Source organism: Leopardus geoffroyi, chromosome E2 (genome assembly GCF_018350155.1).
Source record: "Leopardus geoffroyi isolate Oge1 chromosome E2, O.geoffroyi_Oge1_pat1.0, whole genome shotgun sequence".
Taxonomy (NCBI): Eukaryota; Metazoa; Chordata; class Mammalia; order Carnivora; family Felidae; genus Leopardus; species Leopardus geoffroyi.
This window is the reverse complement of record NC_059335.1, coordinates 25,132,920-25,154,598: the sequence shown is the minus strand read 5'-3', so window position 1 is coordinate 25,154,598 and position 21,679 is coordinate 25,132,920. Positions and strand designations below refer to the sequence as shown.

The following is a 21,679-nucleotide window of genomic DNA, read 5'->3' as shown; positions in this document are numbered from 1 at the left end:
ACATCTGTGTTCATGAGGTATATTGGTTTGTAGTTTTCTTGTCCGTAGTTTTCAGTCTTTGTCTGGTTTTGATATTAGAGTGATGCTGGCCTCATAGAATGACTTAGGATGTAATTTCTCTGCTTCTATCTTCTGAAAGAGATTACAGAGAATTAGTATAATTTCTTTCTTAAATGTTTGGTAGAATTTACCAGGGAACCTCTTTGTGCTTGGTGCTGTTTTTGAAGGTTATTATTTATTGATTCAGTTTTTTTTTTAGTAGATATAGGCCTGTTCAGATTGTCTATTTTTTTGTGTGTGAGTTTTGACAGATTGTGTCTTTCAAGGAGTTTCATTTCCTTGAAATTGCCATTTCACCTAGGTTATCAAATTTGTGGGCGTAGAGCTATACATAGGTATTCCTTTATTATCCTTGTAACATCCATGGTAATGTCCATCCATAGTGATGTTCCCTCTTTCATTTCTGACTTTAGTCATTTGTGTCCTCCCTTTTTCTTAGTTAGCCTGGTTACAGACTTAATGTCTTTTTCAAAGAACCAGCTCTGGTTTTATTGATATTTTCTGTTGGTTTCCTGTTTCAGTTTCACTGATTCCTGCTCTGATGTTTGTCTTTTTTTGCTTGCTTAACTTTTTCTTTTTTTACTATTTTCCTCTGGAGAAGCTTATTGATTTCAGATGTCTTTTCTAATATATGCATTCAATGCTGTAAGTTTCCCTGTAAGCACTGATTTTGCTGCATCACACAAATTTTGATGTTTTTATTTTCATTTAGTTCAAAATACTTAAAATTTCTCTTGAGATTTCATTTTTGACCTATATGTTATTTCAAATTGTGTGGTTTAATCCCCATGTATTTTGTGATTTTCTAGTTACCATTCCGTTATTGATTTCTAATCTAATTCCATTGTAGTCTGACAGACATTGTATGCTTTCTATTCACTTAAACTTGTTAAAGTGTGTTTTATGGCCTAGGATGTGATATATCTTGGTGATTGTTCTATGTGAACTTTGGAAGAAAAGTATTCTTCTGTTGTTGTATGAAGTAATGTACAGCTGTTATGGTCTGAATGTTTGTGTTGTCCTGAATTCATATGTTGAAATCCTAACCTCCAAAGGTGATGAAATCTTGATACCAATACCCTGATACCCAAAGGTATTAGTAGGTGGGGCCTCTGGGAGATGAATAGGTTGTGAGAGTGGAGCCCTCATGAATGGAAGTCATATTCTCATAAAGGAGATCCCATAGAACTCCCCATACCTTCTGCTATATGAAGACATACTGAGGAGTCTGCTATGAGCTAGGGAGTGGGTTCTCATAAAAATGTGACCATGCTGTTACCTTGATCTTAGACTTCCTAGCCTCCAGGCATGTGAGGAATACATTTCTGTCATTTTTAAGGTACCCAGTGTGTGATATTTTGTTATAGCAGCTCAAGTGGACTAAGACAGATGTCCATTATATCCAGTTGATTGAAGGCATTATTGAGTCAACTGTGTGTCCTTCCTAATTTTCTGCCTGTGGGAGGGCAAAAAATCCCATTTTTGTTGGAGGGGTAGTGAAATCTTCAACTGTAATAGTGGATTTGTCAGTTTTTGCCTATGTAGATTGATGCTCTGTTGTTAGGCACATAACACATTATGGATTGTTACGTCTTGTTGGAAAGTTTACTTCTTTATCATTATGTAATGCTCTTCTTTATCCCTGATAACTTTACTTGCTCTGAAGTCTGCTCTATCTGAAATTAATATAGCTACTCCTGCTTTTCTTTTGTTAGTGTGATTAATTTTTCTCTATCCATTTACTTGTAAATCTATGTATTTTTATGTTTAGAAAGGGTTTCTTGTAGACAGTGTATTTTGGTATTTTGGTTTGTCTACTTGGTAGACAGTGGGTTTTGGTTTTTGATCCACTTCAGTTTGTCTGTTAATTGGTAGATTGAGACCATTGATGTTCAAAGTGATTATTGTTAGAGTTTGGTTAATATATACATTATTTGTTATTGTTTTCTGCTTTTATTGCTTTTATTCTTTGTTTCTATTTTTGCCTTACACTTTTTGTGTATGTGGTTTTTATTGAACATTATATAAAATTTCATTTCTCTCTTTAAGCATATCACTTACGCTTTTTGATTGGTTGCCTCATAGTTTGAAATCAGCATTTACAACTAATCCAAGTCCACTTTCAAATAATACTCTGCTGTTTCATGAGTAGTGTGATTGCCTTATCATAACAAAATAACAGTGATTCTTCTAACCTTTGTATTATTGCTATCTATGGTTCATGAGTATATATGTATATATTTATACATATGTATCATATGTGTTTATGTCTACATATACATATAATCATACTCACACATATATATACAGAATAAATATAAGCATATGCAATTGTATATATTGTTATAATTGTTATTCTAAAGAGACTGTTAGATTAGGAAATATAAGTTTCATACTTATATTTATAGTTCTATGATGTATACTTCTATACATCTCATTTACACCTCTATGCATCTCATTTATACCTCTATGATGCTCTTGTTTTCTTTATATATAGTACATCCAAGTTTCTGATCCTATTATTTTCCTTTTCTCTAAAGAACTTCATTTAACATTTCATGCAGGACAGGTCTACTGGCAACAAATTGCCTTAAGTTTTGTTTGCCTGTGGAAAGTATTTCTCCTTCACTTTTGAAGGATAAAATCCTTAGTTTGAAGGCATATTTCTATTTGAATGTATTATACTTAAGAAAATTTAGAACCATTATTTATAGGAATGCTACAAACAAGAAAGAGCTATAAAATTTCAGTTTCTTTATAACATTCTCCGTGGAGGACTGTATTTCAGAGACATCTGAATCAGTCTTGAGAGGTGATAATTAGTTCAGTTGCAAAAATGTCACAATAGACATTTTCATTAAGTAATGGAAATCAAGCTATTAATTGAATGTGAATTTGTGTCTCATTTAACTAGAATAGTCTTTGCTAGTTCTGAATGTGGGCATATATGATATTCTTGGTAATCTATTTTAAGTAAATGAATTAATATCTTTGAACTTGTAAAATAAGGACTTGGGGGTGGCGCCTGGGTGGCTCAGTTGGTTAAGCATCTGACTCTTTGTTTCAGCTCAGGTCATGATTTCCCAGTTTGTGAGTTCAAGCCCTGTGTTGGGCTCTGTGCTGTTAGTGCGAAGCCTGCTCAGGATTCTCTCTCTCTCCCTCTTTCTCTGGCCCTCCTCTTGCTCATGCTCTCTCTCTCTCAAAATAAATAAATGAACTTTAAAAGTGAAAAAAAAAAAAAGGACTTGGATATATCAAGAGTACAGTTGTATCTTATAAATCAGTTACTAAAGTTCTTTCTCTTTAATAGAAGCTGGAGATCTGCTTTCTCAGTATTTTTGCTGAAGAGAAAGATCTCTACCAGAATTCATTAGGTTAGTTTTTTTTTTCTTTTTTTACTTATGCACTTTATTTTTGTAATTTATTTTTTATGAAGTTTTTATTTTAATTCCAGTATAGTTAGCATATACATATATTAGTTTCAGGTGTATAATATAGTGACTCGATAATTCTATACATAGTGCTCATCACAATAAGTATACTCTTTAGTATCCATCACCTATTTCACCCATCCCCTCACTCACCTCCCCCTTGGCAACCATCAGTTTGTTCTCTATAGTTAAGAGTCTGTTTCTTGGTTTGTCTCTCTCTCTTTCTTTTTTTCCTTTGTTTTGTTTCTTAAATTCCACACAAGTGAAATTATATGGTACTTGTCTTTCTCTGACTGCTCATTTCGCTTAGCGTTTTATACTCTCTAGTTCTGTCCACATCATTGCAAATGCCAACATTTCTTTCTTTTTTATGGCAGAAAAATATTCTGTAATACACACACACACAATACTCCAGTACTTGATCCGTTTATCAGTTGATGGACACTGGGACTGTCTCCATACTTTGGCTATTGTAGATAATGCTGCTATAAACAGTGGGATGCATGTATCCCTTTGAGTAAATATTTTTGTATTGTTTGGTTAAATACCTAGCAGTGCAATTACTGGATTGTAGGGAAGTTCTATTTTTAACTTTTTGAGGAACCTCCATACTGTTTTCCAGAGTTGACTGTACTAATTTCCATTCCCACCAACAGTGCAAGAAGGTTCCCCTTTCTCCACATTCTCACCAAAACCTGTTGTTTCTTGTATTGTTGATTTTAGCCATTCTGACAGGTTGTGAAGTGGTATTTCATTGCAGCTTTGATCTGTATTTCCTTGATGTTGAGCATCTCTTCAGATGTGTCTGTTGGCCATCTGTATGTCTTTGGAAAAATGTGTATTCATGTCGTCTGCCCATTTTTAATTGGATTTTTCATTTTTGGAGTGTTGAATTTTATGAGTTCTTTATATATTTTGGGTATATATTTTGGATATGTATATTATGAAAAGTTATATGACAACAAATTGGATAACCTAGAAGAAATGGGTAAATTTCTAAAAACATAATTTCCCAAAATGGAATCAGGAAGAAATAGAAAATTTGAATAGACTTGTTACCAGTAATGAAATAGAATTAGTAATCAAAAAACTCCCAAGAAACAAAAGTCCAAGACCTTCTTCACCTTGACAGGTGAATTCTACCAACCATTTAAAGAAGAGTTAATACCTATTATTCTCAAACTATTCCAAAATATAGAAGAGAAAGGAAAACTCCCAAATTCATTCTGTGGTTCCTGATAGAAAAATCTGACAAAGATACTACAAGAAAAGAGAACTACAGGTTGATATCTCTGATGAACAGATATAAACGTCCTCAACAAAATATTAGTGAATCTAATCCAACAATACATTAAAGAAATCATTCACCATGATCAAGTAGGATTTATTCCTGGGATGCAAGGGTGGTTCAATATTTGTAAGTCAATCAGTGTGATACATTACGTCCATAAGAGACAGGATAAAAACCAAATAATTATTTCAATAGATGCAGAAAAAGCATTTGACAAAGTACAACATCCATTCATGATAAAAACCTACCAAGTAGGTCTAGCGGAAACATACTTCAACATAACAAAAGCCCTATATGAAAAACCCTCAGTGAACGTCATACTCAATGGGGAAAAACTGAGAGCTTTTCCCTTAAGGTCAGGAGCAAGACAAGAATGTCCACTTTCGCCACTTTTATATGAGAAAGTACTGGAAGATCTAGCTACAGCAATTAGACGGCTTAATTAATTTTAAATAATTTAATTGGACAAAATGTATATGTTCTAGTGTATGAGACATCTTGAAAATACATGAGTATAAAGCACTACTAGTAAGCTTTATTCAAGAAAAACAGAATAGACCTTTTTAAAAAATGTTTATTTATTTTTGAGAGAGAGTGTGCAAGCATGAGCAGGGGAGGGATAGAGAGAGAGACAGAATTTGAAGCAGACTCTGTGCTGTTAGCGCAAAACCCAGTGTGGGGCTCGAACCTATGAATCGTGAAATCATGACCTGAGCCGAAGTCCTGCCCTCAACTGACTGAGCCACCCAGGTGCCTCGAGAATGGACATTTTTACATATTGAATTATAGTTTTCTGAATGTACTTCTTTTTAAAAAAATTTTTTTAATGTTTATTTTTGAGAGAGAGACAGAATGTGAGCAGAAGAGGGGTAGAGAGAGAGGGAGACACAGAATCCAAAGCAGGCTCCAGACTCTGAGCTGTCAGCACAGAGCCCGATGCAGGGCTCCAACTCATGAGCGGTGAGATCGTGACCTGAGCCAGAGTCAGCTACTTAACCGACTGAGCCACCCAGGCTCCCCTGATTGTATTTATTCTTGTTTGTACTGTTTTGTTGAAAATCTTTTCTGGTTTTTGGTGAATAATTCTTGATTAAAGGATTGTCATTAGTGAAACTATTTGGGAGCAATATTTTTTTTTTCTTTTCAAATTTTTATTTAAATTCTAGTTGGTTAACATATAGTGCAATATTGGTTTCAGGAGTAGAATTCAGTGATTCATCACTTACATTCAACACCGAGTGCTCATCATGTGAGCAATATCTTTAAAAGTTGTTTTTCAAAAAAAAAGTTATAGGGAGGGAGGAAAACCATAAGAGACTCTTAAATACAGAGAACAAACTGGGGGTTGATGGGGAGTGGAGGAGAGGGGAAAATGGGTGATGGGCATTGAGGAGGGCACTTGTTGGGATGAGCACTGGGTGTTGTATGGAAGCCAATTTGACAAATTATATTTAAAAAATAATAAAAAATAAAAGTTTTTCTTTTTTGCAGGGGTTTAAATATTGAAATATGAAATGTTTGAATAAAACCACAGTGGATTGTATCAAATTGATATCCTGTTTGTGATATCAATATATGTATATATTATATATATATATATGATATCAACATATAATATCTATATATGCATATGTACGTATACATATTTACACATGTATATTATGTATACATATACATAATAGTTTTGCAAAGTGTTACTATTGGAGGAAACTAGGCAAGTGGATAAGGGTTTCTTGATAGTATTTCTTGTAATTGCATCTGATCTTACAATTTCCTTAAATAAAAAGTAAACAAAAAAGCAAAAAAGCCAAAAAATGATATGATGAAAGACTTCTATTTTTTTGCCAAGATGGAGTAACAGAGACCAGATTTTTTCTCCTAACTGTAACATCCATAAAAAACAGATGAAACGTTTGAAATAATGGATTTCAGGACATTAGACATCAGGTAATGAAGGATAGTGACTCACCCAATTGAGAAACAAATTAGATGAGCCATGTAATTGCCCTGACTTACTGCCCTAAGAGAATTTCTGGCTGTGGCACAGGGAAAAATACTTCAGGAGTAGCACCACAGACTCAGTTGAGGAGACAGCCAAAAGTCCAGAGAGACCTAAGAAACAAAAGGTTGAAACATGTCCACAGTTTAACCCAATTAGAAGTTCAAAATTTGCTATTAGATTTTGTGCAATGAAAAGATGAAAGGGCTGATTGCTTTGTGTGTCTGTACAGCATAGGTTCTGGGTTAACTTTAACATCTGCTGAAGGGTATGAGTGGTAAACCTTTTTAGCCTAAGTTGATACTGGGGCTCAAATTACAGTTATACCTGGGATCCTACTAAATTTAAACAAAGTATCCCTATAGTTTTAAAGGAGTTACAAAATACAGAGAATAAATAGTTATGTCTCATCTTAACTGTCAAAACTATTGCTGCCTAAATTCCCTATAGTCATAATGTATATTGCCATAAAATATCTCAGAGTGGGCACGGATGCTCAGACCCATCAAGTAATACATTAAAATTAGTCTGTTGGAGTGTCTGGGTGGCTCAGTCAGTTAAGCGTCCAACTTTGGCTCAGGTCATGATCTTGCAGTTTGAGAGTTCGAGCACTGCGTTGGGGTCTCTGCTGTCAGCACAGAGCCCTCTCTCTCTCTGCCTCTCACCTGCTCATACTTGCTCTCTCTCAAAAATAAGTAAACATTCAAAAATTATAAAATTAGTCTGTGGCACTTATAATTAGCTTTACCAAGTGGGGCTCTGTGACCCCCATTAAAATAGTTAATATTGGCCCAATATAAATTAAAACAGGGACTTGATGGATTGAAGGTACACAAGACTTGTTTAAAGAACAGTGTTTATCTTCACTGCTTCTCTACCTCATTGCCCAATTTTACCTGATTTTTAATTTTGTGGATTACCACAACCTTAATTTTGTGGCTCTACCCATTAAGGCCTCTATGATCAATATTACTGAAATTACTGACTACATCCAATCAATGTCTCATAAGTATTTTGCTAACCTGTTCTGGTCAGTGCCTATTTCAAGAATCTCTCAACCATAGTTTGTCTTCACCTTCAAATAAACATAATACACCTTTACCTAGCTTCCTATGGATATGTCAACAACCTTGCCATTGCACACAGTCTTTACAGGCAAGATGTTAAAGCACCACATTTCTCCAGAAGCACAGGTATGACATCCCAGTGATGATATCCTCCTCCAAAGAGATTGATTTGACACACTTATTCAGGACATACAGATACTTACAAAGGATTCCAGAGAAAGGGCATGGGCCATTACCCTACACATAATAGAAGTCTTTTTTATCTTGGTTAAATACCTGAAAAATTATTTGGTTTGCTGAAAACAGCTCTATTGCTGATACTATCAAGGAATAACTATTGACCCTCTCAGCAATATTCAAACAAGCATAATATCTTTGGGGCTCTTTTGGATTCTGAAGCCAATGTATTCCTCATTTACAAATTATTCTTAAGCCCATTTATTGTGTTACTTATAGATACCTTGAATGGAGACTCTACAACAAAGTGTTTTAGAATTTGTGGAAATTGCAATGTAACAGACACTCCCATAGTGCCCCAAAGACCTCTTTACTGTAGAAGTGTTAGCAACCTCCTCCTATGTCTCCTGGAATCTCTAGACCGTCCATTATGGCCATAAGTTGTCTGTAAGCTTCTGATGCAAGAAACTGCCCTTCTTGGCCCCATGGTATGCACCATTAGCAGTAATTGTTGGCTACATACTAATTTTCCTGGAAAATAGAGGCTCTGAGCCCATTACCCTCTTTTCTCAGCTGCCCACTATGCCTTAGGTCATGGAGGTAGCAACCTGTAAGCTCAATATAGCCTCAAAGTCTCCTTGTGAAGACCAAAATAGAACCACCATATAGCCAAACCTGAGCCCTCTGGCATATTCCACCTGTAGGACGGTTGGTCTCCCTTTTTCTCAGTCTTTTGTCAGATGCCACAGTGCTGGAGGGCATCACCCCTTTACTGGACCCCTTAGATACTTAAGGAACTCCTTGGGATCAACTGAGTGTGCAGCAAAGGGAGTTTGTACAGTTTTCTATGACATCACAGTTGTTGGAGCCCATGGGAAAGCTGCTGCTGTCCATTTCTTAAGTGGGATGTTGCTGATCAAAGACAGGACTTGGGGCACCTTGGTGGCTCAGATGATTATGCATCTGACTCTTGGTTTCCATTCAGGTTATGATCTCAGTTCGTGGGTTTGAGCCCCATGTCAGGCTTCACAGCTGACAGCTCAGAGCCTGCTTGGGATTCTCTCTCTCTCTCTCCCTCTCTCTCTGCCCCTCCCTTGCTCAGGCTATCTCTGTCTCTCTCAAAGTAAATAAATGAACTTAAAAATTAAGGGGCCCCTGGGTGGCTCAGTTGGTTAAGCGCTGACTTCGGCTCCCGTCATGATCTCACTGTTTGTGAGTTCGAGCCCCATGTCAGGCTCTGTGCTGACAGCTCAGAGCCTGGAGCCTGTTTCAGATTCTGTGTCTCCCTTTCTCTCTGCCCCTCTCCCACTCATGCTCTGTCTCTCTTTCTCAGAAATATATAAACATTAAAAATTAATAAAAAAATTAAAAAGACAGGACTCAAGGGTCAGCACAAGTGGCCAAATTTCAGGCAATTATCTTAGCACTAGATGCTCTGTCCAGCAGTCAACTCTATATTTTTATTGCCAATGGTCTGGCCGTCTGGTCTTGCCAATGGCAGCAACAACTCCTTACCCAAGGTTGGCCCTTTGGGGTAAAGAATTTTGGGAATTTCTTAACTCACAGACACCCAAAATATAAGTCAAACATTTCTCTGCACATACTAAAGCCACAGTACAAGGCCTCACTAAGGCATTCCTTATCCCAGTTGTAGTTCTAGACATTATTGGTAGTGACCAAGGCACTCTTTTTACTTCTCAAAATACACAATGCATTCAGCAAAATCCTCACCTCCTTTACTGGTCTCAGGCTATACAAGAGACCTTACATATTGCCATAATGGTTTGCTTAAACAAGTTCATGTTCAATTAAGTAAAACAGCTGATTTCAACCATCAGGTAAACGTCAGGAGTAAATTTTAATAAAATGCCTGACTCCCATTTTTTGATCAAGTTTGATTGCAGATGGCTTTGAAACCCCAACATTTCTTTCTCCTGCTGGCCACATTTTGGCAAGTTGATAAGAAAGCCTGGATACTCCCTCCTTTCATGCCAACAGAGCGTTCAAACCATGTCAACCACAGCTGCTCTCCTGTAGGAGAGCAATCCTTCCCCCTAACTGCGGTAAAAATGGAACTAACCTCCTTTTCTTACTTCTCAAGTCTTTTGGGCCTGCTTGGGATCTTTCCCTGTTCTCCCCCAAACCCTCATTACCAAAGCCTTTTCATACCCTCCTGGTACATGGGTAGCATCATCAGTGCCAACATCTGAACCAAATTTTGGATATGAGATCCATGTGCCTCTGCAGGGTGACCACAGTAGTAGAAAAAGGATTTTTTTCCAACAGGCGATGGTAGAATAATTAGATATGCACATGTAAAAAATCCCCCCCCAAAAACAAACTTTTTCCCAATTGTTTTTTATTGTGGTAAGATATATGATGTAAAATTTATCATCTTAACTATCTTTTTTTTTTTTTTAATTTTTTTTTCAACGTTTATTTATTTTTGGGACAGAGAGAGACAGAGCATGAACGGGGGAGGGGCAGAGAGAGAGGGAGACACAGAAGCGGAAACAGGCTCCAGGCTCTGAGCCATCAGCCCAGAGCCTGACGCGGGGCTCGAACTCACGGACCGCGAGATTGTGACCTGGCTGAAGTCAGACGCTTAACCAACTGCGCCACCCAGGCGCCCCTTAACTATCTTTAAGTGTACAGTTCAGTGGTATTAAGTTCATTCATATTATTGTGCACCAATCACTACTGTCCATCTCCAGAATAGTTTTCATCTTGAAAGCTGAAACTCTATACCCATTAAACAATAACTTCCATTGGCCCCTCCACCCAGCCCCTGGGCAACTACCCATCTATTTTCTTTTTAAAAATTTTTTTAAAATATTTATTTTTGAGAGAAAGAGACAGAGACAGAGACAGAGACAGAGTGTGAGCAGGGGAGGGGCAGAGAGAGAGGGAGACCTGGAACCCGAAGCAGCTCCCGCCTCTGAGCTGTCAGCACAGAGCCCGACGTGGAGCTCGAACTCACAGACTGAGATCATGACCTGAGCCAAAGTTGGATGCTTAACTGACCAAGCCATCCAGGTACCCCTACCCATCTATTTTGTCTCTATTAATTTGACTGCTATAGGTCCCTCCTGTAAATGGAGTCATACTGTGTGTATCTTGTGTAAATGGCTTATTTCACTTAAATGTCCCTAATGGTTCATGTTACAGCAAGTTTTGGAAAAGTTTGAGAAGGACTGGTGTTAGTTCTTCTTTAAATGTTTGGTAGAATTTGCCAGGAAGCCATCAGGTCCAGGACACTTCTTTGTTCAGAGATTTTTGATTACTGATTCAGTTTCCTTACTAGTAGGTCTGTTAAATATTCCATTTTTTCATGATTTAGTCTTGCTAGGTTTTGTGTTTCTAGGAATTAGTCTATTTCATCTATGTTATCCAATTCATTAGCATACTGTTCATAGTACTGTCTTTTTTTTTTTTTTTCAACTTTTTTTTATTTATTTTTGGGACAGAGAGAGACAGAACATGAACGGGGGAGGGGCAGAGAGAGAGGGAGACACAGAAGCGGAAACAGGCTCCAGGCTCTGAGCCATCAGCCCAGAGCCCGACGCGGGCCTGGAACTCACGGACCGCGAGATCGTGACCTGGCTGAAGTCGGACGCTTAACCGACTGCGCCACCCAGGCGCCCCCATAGTACTGTCTTATAATTCTTCTTATTTCTATAGAATCAGTAGTAACCGCCCTCCCTCCCCCCTGCCACTTTTGTTTCTGATTTAGTATAAGCATGCTTTGGAGATATTACGGGTTCAGTTCCCAGACCACTGCAATAAAGTGAATGTTGCAATAAAGCAAGCCAGATGAATTTTTAGGTTTCCCAAGACATATAAAAGTTATGTTTATATTATACTGTAGTCTATTAAGTGTGCAGTAGCATTTGTCTAACAATACAATGTATATACCTTAATTAAAAAATACTTCATTTAGGGCACCTGGGTGGCTCAGTTGGTTGAGCATCTGAGTCTTGATTTTGGCTCAAGTCATGATCCCAGGGTCGTGGGATTAAGCCCTGCATGTCGGGTTCTGCTCAGAGCATGGAGCCTGCTTAAAATTCTCTCTTCTTCTGCCCTTCTCCCTTACTTGCACACTCTCTCTCCTTAATAAAAAGAAGTACTTCATTGCTCAAAAATGCTAACCATCATCTGAGCTTTCAGTGAGTTGTGATCTTTTTGCTGGTGGAAGGTTTTGCCTTGATGTTGATAGCTGTTGATTAATCAGGGTAGTGATTGCTGGAGGTTCAGGTAACTGTGGCAGTTTCTTAAAATAAGACAACAATGAAGTTCTTCCTTTCACAGTTTCTCTGTAGCATGCGATGCTGTGAATAGCATTTACCCATAGTAAAACTTCTTTCAAAATTGGAGTCAGTCCTTTTTTTAATTAGTTTATTTTGAGAGAGGGAGCAAGCAGGGGAGGGGCAGAGGAAGAGGGAGAGAGAATCCCAGGAAGTTTCCATGCTGCCAGAGTGGAGCCCGGCATGGGGCTCAACCTCACGAACCGTGAGATTATGACCTGAGCTGAAACCAAGAGTTGCACACTTAACCAACTGAGCCACCCAGATGTCCCTAGTGTCCAAACTGTTAGCACAGAGCCTGACACTAACAGTGAGATTATGACCTGAACCAAAGTCGGATGCTTACCGAGCTGCCTAGACACTCCTGAATCATGAATGTTCTTGATAGCATCCAGAATGGTGAATTTTTTCCATAAGGTTTTCAATTCATTTTTCCTAGATCCATCAGGGGAATCACTATCTATGGGAGCTAGAGCCTTACAAAATGTATTTCTTGAATAAGAAGACTTGAAAGTCAAAATAGCTCCTTGATCCATGGGCTGCAGCGTGTATGTTGTGTTAGCAGGCATGAAAACATTAGTGTCACTGTACATCTCCATCAGAGCTCTCGGATGATCAGGTGCATTGTCAATGAACAGTGATATTTTGAACGGAATCTTTTCTGGGCAGTAGATCTTAACAGTGGGCTTAAACTATTCAGTAAACCATGTGGTAAACAGGTGTGCTCTCTAGGCTTGGTTTTTCCATTTATAGAGCATAGGCAGATTTAGTGTAATTCTTAAGGGCCCTAGGATCTTTGAAATGGTAAATGAGCATTGTCTTCAACTTACAGTCACTAGATGCATTAGCCTACAAGGAACCCAGCCTGTCTTTTGAGGCTATGAAAGTCCTAGATGGCATCTTGTTCCAATATAAGGCTGTTTCATCTACACTGAAAATCTGTTATTTAGTGTAGCCACCTTCATTAATTATCTTAGCTAGATCTTCCAGATAACCAACCCACTGCTGCTTCTCCATCAGCACTTGCTGCTTCACTTTGTACTGTTATGTTATGGACCTGGCCTCTTTCCTTAAACCTCATGAACCAACCTCTACTAGCTTCAGACTTCTGCAACTTCCTTTCCTCTCTCAGCATTCATAGAATTGAAGAAAGTTAGGGCCTTGCTCTGAATTAGCCTTTGGCTTAAGGGGATGTTGTGGTTGGTTTGATCTTCTATCCACACCACTAAAACTTTCTGCATATGAGCTATAGGGCTGTTTCACTTTCTTATCATTCATGTGTTCACTGGAGTAGTACCATTTCCCTCAAGAATTTTTTTTAATGAATTTTTAATTTGGCTGTTTGGTGCAAGAGGCCTAGCTTTTGGCTTGTGTTGGCTTTTGACATGCCTTTCTCACTAAGCTTAATCATTTCTAGCTTTGGATTTAAAGTGAGATATGTGACTTTTCCTTTGACTTGAATACTTAAAGGCCGTTATAGGGTTATTAACTGACCTGATTTCAATATTGTTGTGTCTTAGGGTATAGGGAGGCCTTAGGAGAGGGAGATAGAAGGGAGAATGGCTATTTGGTGGAACATTCAGAACACACACATTTATCAATTAAATTTGCTGTCTTACATGGGTGTGGTTTCAGGGCATCCCAGAACAATTCAAATAGTAACATCAAAGATCACTGATCTCAGATTGCCATAACAAAGATAATAATGAAAAAGTTTGAAATATTTCAAGAATTACCACAATGTGACAAAGATACAAAGTGAGCCAATGCTATTGGAAAATGGTGCTGGTAGACTTGCAGGGTTGCCATAAACCTTCAATATGTAAAAAAGAGTATCTGTGAAGTACAGTAAAACAAAGTGTAATAAAATGAGGTATGTCTGTAATTAAGTCTTCTCTTTTTTGTCTCTAGTGAAAGGCTTGTCAATTTTGTTCATCTTTTCAAAGAAACCAACTTTTGTTTCATTGATTTTCTTTATTGTTTCTCTATTCTCTATTTTATTTATTTCTAATCTATATTATATCCTCTTTTATGCTGGCTTTGGGTTTTGTTTGCTCTTTTCTTTCTAGTTCTTTAAGTGGTAAAGTTAGGTTGTTGATTTGAGATCTTCTTTCTTAACATAACAGCTATAACTACAGCTATAACTTTCCTCCTTAGCATTGCCTTCACTGTGTCCCGTGAGTTTTGGTAGGTTGTATTTTGTTTTCATTCATCTCTGTGTTTTCTCATTTTCCTTATCATTTCTTTTTTTATCCATTGATTATTTCAGAATATGTTGTTTAATTTCCACAAGTTTATGAATTTGCTAGTTTTCCTTTCTGTCGTTGATTTCTAACTTCATCCTGTTGTGGTTGAATAATATCTGTCTTAAAAAATGAACTTTAATCCTTACCTTGTGCCATATACAAATAATATTTCAAGATGGATTGTAGACCTACGTGAAAAATTTTAAACTATTGAACTTCTAGAAAATACTATAAAAACTGTGAACTTAAGTTAGGCAATTGTTTGTTAATTACAACACCAAAAGCATGACCCATAAAAGAAAAAAGATAAACTGGGCTTAATCAAAATTAAAACTTTAGTTCTTTGAAAATCTCTGTTCAGAGAAAGGAGACACAAACAGATAAAAACCTTTGCAAAGCATGTATGTAATAGAAGACTTATATCCAGAATATGTAAAGGTTTCTCAAAGGTTAATATTAAGAAACAAACAACCCAATTAAAAAATAGGCAAAAATTTGAATAGAAACTTCACCAGAGTAGATGTATAGTAGATAGCAAGTAAGCTCATGGAGAAATGCTCAATAGCATTAGGGATATGTATATTATCACAAGGAAACCCTACTGGAATGACTAAAGTTAAAAACACTGAGCATACCAACTATTGATGAGGAGGAACTAGACCTCTTATACACTGCTGTTGGGAATGTAAAATGGTCCAACTACTTTGGGAAATAGTTTGGTAGTTTTCTTAAAAAGTTAAATCTACCTTATGATCCAGCCATTCCACTTTTAGCTATTTATTCAAGAGAAAAAAATGTGTATGTATATACAAAGACTTTGCGTGAAAGTTCATAGCAGCTTTATTTTTAATAACTAAAAAACTGAAAACAGTCAAAACATACATCAGCAAGGTAGGTAGATAAACTGTGGTATGTCGTTATGGAATAATATTCAGCAATAAAAGATATGAACTTGTTACATGCAACAGCATGGAAAAATCTGAAAATAATTATGCTGAGTGAAAGAAGCTAAACAAAAAAAGCATGTACTTATGATTCCATTTATATAAGACTCTAGAAAATTCAAATTGATCTGTAGTGGCAGAATGGTGATCAGTAGTTGCTTGGGAATATTGAAGGTGCTAAGGAGAGGCAGGAGGGTAGATTACAAAGGCACATGAAACTTGGGGATGATGGATATATTCACTGTCTTGATTGTGATGATGGTTTCATGGGCATATATAATTGTTAAAACTTGTCTAATTGTGCATTTAAAATATGTATAGTTTATTGCATGTTTCTTATAACTTAATAAAGTTGTTAAATGACATAATCATTTTTTCACTTAGAAATATGTGGGGGTGCCTGGGTGGCTCAGTCAGTTGAGCACCCGACTTTGGCTCAGGTCATGATCTGGTGGTCCTTGAGTTCGAGGTCTACTTTGGGCTTTGTGCTGACAGCTCAGAATCTGGAAACTGCGTCGGATTCTGTGTGTGTCTCTCTCTCTGCACCTACCCTGTTTGTGTTGTCTCTCTCTCTCTCAAAAATAAACATTAAAAAAATTAAAGAAAAAAACCATTCTCTCTTCCTCTTCCCCTCACCCCCTCGTGTGTGCCTGCCAGCTCTCTCTCTCTAAAAATTTAAATAAATAGGGGTGCCTGGGTGGCTCAGTTGGCTGAGCGTCCAACTTCGGCTCAGGTCATGGTCTCGCAGTTTGTGAGTTCAAGCCCCACGTCGGGCTCTGTGCTAACAAACACCTCAGAGCCTGGAGCCTGCTTCGGATTCTGTGTGTCCATCTCCTCCTCCCCTGCTCATGCTCTGTCTCTCTCTGTCTCTTAAAAATAAATAAATGTTAAAAATAATTTTTAAAAAATTAAATAAAGATATGTAAAGATCATGACTTACTTCTGGTAGTAAAGACTTCAGAAAAGAAAACAGAAAACCTGCAGGGCTTATGAGATTTGTTCAAGGTTTTTCCTCAACCAGAGACTAGGAGAACCTATGTTTGGCATCTTTTTTGTAGTCTTCCACCTTCTTTCCCTTAAACTGGCTATTGTAAATGATCCTTTTCCAGTAATTGGTACTGGCCCTCTTCCTCTCTCATGTTCAAACTCTTGAAGGCAGATTTTTTTTTTTTAGTATTTTCTAGAAGTTTCATTTTGAAATATTATTTTTATATGGCATAAGGTAAGAATCAAAGTTCATTTTTTAAAGACATATCATTCAGAGTATTTTTCCACAACAGGGTGAAGTTAGAAATCAACAACAGAAAGAAAAATTAGCAAACTCATAAATTTATAGAAATTAAACAACATACCCTGAAATAACCAATGGACCAAAAAATAAAAGACAAAAAAAAATTTTTTTTGAGAGAGATAGAGAGTACAAGCAGGGGTGGGGTAGAGAGAGAGAGAGGGGGAAAGAGAAATCCCAAGCAGGCTGTCTGCTGTCAGTCCAGAGCCCAATGCTGGGCTTGAACTCACGAACTGTAAGATCATGACCTGAGCTGAAACCAACACTGAGCCACCCAGGTGCCCCTCTTTCCTCCCTTTAAAATGTCTTTGTTTTTTTTTTAAATACATTCCCCTGCCAGCATTGTAGAACAGGCCAACAGCCTCTCATCCTGGGATTAATGTAATAGTTTCCTAACCAGTTGTTTTCTTCTAATCTAATCCATGTTGTAAATATTCTGAGACATTTTAGGAAATAGTTTTATTTTATTTTTTTTCTTTACATTCTTCCTGTGGCCACTCATATTAGTGTTATTAAACATTCACCATATGCATGGAACTGTAAAGGACTAGGAGAATGGGATGGGTATGATTTCCTATCTTGAGTAATTTTTATGAGGAGGTGGAGTTTAAATAAAAATGAGATTTCTACCTTTGAGTAATTTATTGTTTAGTTAAAGAGACCACATAAACACTTGATAAGTAAAATAGTAATATATTTTTTTCCTTTTTTTTCCCCCTTCCAGGTTCCTGTTGCATGTAAATCTTGTCCCTGTGGTTATATATTTATTAATAGGAAACTTCTAAAAGTAAAACACTCAGAGAAATCATCACCTTTTACAGGTAATTGAGAGAGTTTACCACCTTTCTGTCTTTTGTGGTTTCTTTTATATAAAGTTAAAATTAATTTTTGTGAGTTAATTTTTTTTTTTTTTGCTGGTGAAGTTATAATACTAAAATCTGTTGAAGTACATTTTGGTTTTTGTTAGATACAGCAAGTTGTTTACATTGGTTTGTTCAACCAATTTAAATGTTAACTCCTTTACTGATAAATTTTGTAACAAATTTTAATGAGAAATTTTAATTAGAAAATATTAACTGAAAGAAAGGAAACCTTGATTTTAGTATTAGAATTTTTTAGTACCAGTTATTTTTTTCAGTTCACGGATTTAGACTAGCTAAAGAGCTGCTGACTTCAATTTTATTTGAGTTTGTAACTTTCTCTTTAAAGTTAGAAATCTGGATTTATGCCATAAGTGTAGTGAGAGATAGGTTTTTGTTACTCTTATTTTTTGCTATGAAAAATCACATTTGTAATAATAGTCAACCCAAAATGTCAATACATTTATTATCAACAATTATTGAGTGCCTAACGTATGCCAGGTACTATATATTTTGGGCACACAGTAAGAAATCTACTACCAAGACAGGTTCAGTGTTGTCATAATGGTTGAAGGTATATGTAGAGGTATATACATATGGGATATATGGGGAAAATATCAGTAATAAGTGCTGAGTAAGAAATTAAAATAGGGTACTGTCCTAGAGGTTAACTGGAAGGCTGCTTTTGATTAAATGTTCCAGGGAATGCATCTCTGAGGAGGAGATGTTTTATAAGGTCTGAATAGATGAAGGAAAACCAGGGAAAGCAAATTCTAGACAGAGGGAAAACAAAGGCAGGATTTATTCCAGGAATGCAGGATTGGTTCAATATGAGGGAACCTATTAGTGTTATATACCATGTTATTAACTATAAAGAAAAAATAATACAGTTATCTCAGTAGATACTAAGAAAACCTTTGGCAAAAATAAGTACCCATTCATGATAGAGACACTCAAGAAAATAGGAATTGAAGACTACTTAAAAAAAATTTTTTTTAATGTTTATTTTTGAGAGGAGAGAGTGACAGAGCATGAGTGGGGGAGGGGCAGAGAGAGACAGGGACACAGAATCTGAAGCAGGCTCCAGGCTCTGAGCTGTCAGTACAGAGCCCGATGAGGGGCTTGAACCCATGAACTGCAAGATCATACCCTGAGCTGAAGTCAGATGTTTAACCAACTAAGCCACCTAGGCGCCCCTTGAATACTACTTTTTTAACTTGATGAAGTATACATCTTAGCATTAAAACTATATCTTATTTAAAAAGGGGAAACACTACAGGCATCTCCATTAATGTCAAGAACAAGCATCCACACCATCTTCACTACTGTTCAGCATTTTGTTAGAGGTAAATTAACCAAGGGAATTAAATTAAGAGAAATCAGTAAGAGGCATAAAAACGGGTAAAGAACAAGTAGAACAATATATCTTTGCAGATCATAGTATAGCTGTACTCCAGAGAATCAATAATAAACTAACTCCTACAATAAAAGAATTCAGTGAAGGATCAGGATTTAAAATTAACATATAAAATTCAACTTTCATGTATACAGATAGCTTAAACTGAACATAATGTTAGAGGAAAGCCCATTTACAATAGCAACATGGAGGATTAAATGTTTAGGAATAAATTTTTTTTTTTTAATTTTTTTTTTCAACGTTTATTTTTTTGGGGACAGAAAGAGACAGAGCATGAACGGGGGAGGGGCAGAGAGAGAGGGAGACACAGAATCGGAAACAGGCTCCAGGCTCTGAGCCATCAGCCCAGGGCCTGACGCGGGGCTCGAACTCACGGACCGCGAGATCGTGACCTGGCTGAAGTCGGATGCTTAACCGACTGCGCCACCCAGGCGCCCCGTTTAGGAATAAATTTAATAAGAAAGGTATAAAATCTATACAAGGAAAATTGAAAACACTCCTAAAAGACACTAAAGCAGATTTAAACAAATGGTAAAATGTCCTTTGTTGTTGAATAGGATGATTCAACATCATAAAAATGTTAATCCTCCCTGGTTAATTTATAAAATCAGTGCAATGTTAATAAAAATCCTATTAAGTTGTTTTATGGAGTCAGACAAGCTGATTTTAAGGTTCATATGGAAAAACAAACATGCAAAAATAGTCAGGAAAATCATCAATTGACTTTTAGTAAAGGTCCTAAAGAAATTAAATGGGAAATAATAGTCTTTTCAATAAATAGTATTGGAATACCATGCTGAGTACGCAAAAGAATGAAGTTGGGGACCTGTTTTATGCCACACATAAAAATTAATTCAGAATAGATCATAAACCTAAATATAAGAGCTAATGAAACTAAAAGCATAGTAGTACATCTAAGTGACTTTGGGTTAGGCAGTGTTTTCTTAAATATGACACCCAGAGCTCAAATGACATACATACATACATACATACATACATACATAGGATGATATCAAAATTCAAAACTTTTTTTGCTGCAGATGATATCAAGAAAGTAGAAAGACAACTCACAGGATGGAAAAAACTATTTGCAAATCACATATCTTATAAGGTACTTATATCTTGAATGTATAAAGAATTCTTATTCCTCAATAATAAAAAGAAATAATCCAATTTAAAAAATGGACAAAAGATTTGAATAGAATTGGTCCAAAGGAGATATACAAATGACCAAAAACTATACCAAAATATTTTTGTTAGTCATTAGAGAAATGCAAATCAAAATCATGAGATATAACTTGACACCACTAAGATGCAATAATAAAGACAGAAAATAACAAGTATTAGTGAGGAAGTGGAAGAGTTGAAACACTCATACATTGCTATTAGGAATGTAAAATGGTGCAGTCACTTTGAAAACAATCTGTCAGTTCCTCAAATGGTTAAATACACAATTATAATATGATCCAGCAATTCCATTCTTAGGTATAAACCCAAGAGACTGAAAACAGAAGTGGACACAAAACCTTTGTGAATGTTATTAGCAGCATTATTCACAATAGCTAAAAAGTAGAAACAGTCCTGATGTCCATCAACTGATAATCAACAAATGTGATGTATCCATATAATAGAGTATTATTTGACATAAAAAGAAAGGAAGTATTGATATATGCTACAACATGAATGATTTGAAAATGTGCTATGTGAGAGAAGTCAGTTACAAAAGATCACATACTTTGATTCCAATTATAAGAAATGTTCACATAGGCAGATATATAAACAGACTAATATTAACAGATATATAAATAGAATAATGGTTTAGGGCTGGGAAAGGGTTAGAGGGAGAATGGGGAACAGTTGTTAATTAGTACAGAGCTTCTTTTGGAAGAGGAAGTGTCCTAAAATTGGATTCAAAACCCTGTGAGTGTACCAGAAATCACCAAATTGTACATTTTAAATAGGAAAATTGTATGGGATGTGAATTATATCTCAATAAAACTGATTTTAGAAATAGCCAGGAAAACACTTTTTTTTTTTAGATTTTTTAAAATATAAATTATCGTCAAATTGGCTTCCATACAACACCCTGTGCTCATCCCAACAAGTGCCCTCCTCAATACCCATCACCCACTTTCCCCTCTCCCTCACCCCCCATCAACCCTCAGTTTGTTCTCTGTATTTAAGAGTGTCTTATGGTTTTTCTCCCTCCCTCTGTTTGTAACTCCCCCTCCCTTCCCCCATGGTTTTCTGTTAAGTTTCTCAAGATCCACGTAAGAGTGAAAACATATGGTATCTGTCTTTCTCTGACAGACTTATTTCACATAGCATAATACCCACCAGTGTTCCATCCATGTTGCTGCAAATGGCAGGATTTCATTCTTTCTCATTGCCAAGTAGTAGTCCATTGTATTTATAAACCACATCTTTATCCATTCATCAGTTGATGGACATTTAGACTCTTTCCATAATTTAGCTATTGTTGAAAGCGCTGCCATAAACATTGGGGTATGTGTGCCCCTATGCATCAGCACTCCTGTATCCCTTGGGTAAATTCCTAGCAGTGCTATTGCTGGGTCATAGGGTAATTGTATCTTT

The 21,679-nt window shown here is 36.5% G+C and overlaps 1 protein-coding gene and 1 long non-coding RNA gene across 2 annotated transcripts in view; both read left to right on the top strand.

The window, feature by feature from the left end:
* LOC123577824 overlaps positions 1–21,679 on the top strand; it is a 68,376-nt gene that overhangs the window by 29,410 nt on the left and 17,287 nt on the right. The window lies entirely within an intron of this gene.
* LOC123579092 lies at positions 327–20,171 on the top strand. The gene is made up of 5 exons (XR_006702616.1): positions 327–1,399; positions 4,624–4,773; positions 6,632–6,729; positions 17,532–17,628; positions 20,125–20,171. It is a non-coding gene; the product is annotated as an uncharacterized LOC123579092 (long non-coding RNA).